Raw genomic sequence first — 761 nt, forward strand, 5'->3', positions numbered from 1 at the left:
AAGAATATAAAGTGCTGGAAAATGAAAGAGCAAGAAAAGTAAAGAGCAAGAAATAAAGTACAAGGAAATAAAGTGCAAGAAAATAAATGATGGAAAGTAAAGATAGAAAACATAGGGGATTGGAGATGTTGATTCCTCTTAAATCAATGTGTCTCACTCCTTCTCAATCATATGAAGTAGATCTTTGGCAGATTGTTAATAATTGACTTCCAATTCCTTGGCAACCCAATTTTTCTTAACACAATCAATTTCCAATTTCTTGATCTAATTGTTCATGAGAAGAGGTTAAGCTCAAATTTCTAATCCATGAGCAACACAACCTTTAGGATCTCAATTTAAAGAGGTTATATGTCATGTACCAACTAAGAATGTGTTGATCAAAAGAGTTATGAGGGAGAAGCTTCAAACTGAATCCTATGATCCCTTTTCCAAGGCTCAAATAGAGATTCAAGTAGATCCAAACCTCCTTCCGGTAGTGAATGGATCTATGAAGCACAAAATCTTTCCCTTAGCTACGACAAGCAGATTAAGAAGAAGAAGAAGAATTGCGTTAATTCATTTGAATTACAATAGAGCTCCTCCCCCTAAAGATGTGGGGTTTAGTTTATCATCGCTCTGGAAAACTCAGCAAGCAAAATAAAGTACATGAAAAGTAAAACTAAGTACAAAGAAGAAAGAAAAATAGTCAAAGTTTTCCAATTCGGATCCTAATTTCCAGATCCCCGATCTCTAAGTTCAAAACTCTTCTTATATATACCACT

Source organism: Arachis ipaensis, chromosome B10, assembly GCF_059453495.1.
Source record: "Arachis ipaensis isolate K30076 ecotype BB chromosome B10, ASM5945349v1, whole genome shotgun sequence".
Lineage (NCBI taxonomy): Eukaryota > Viridiplantae > Streptophyta > Magnoliopsida > Fabales > Fabaceae > Arachis > Arachis ipaensis.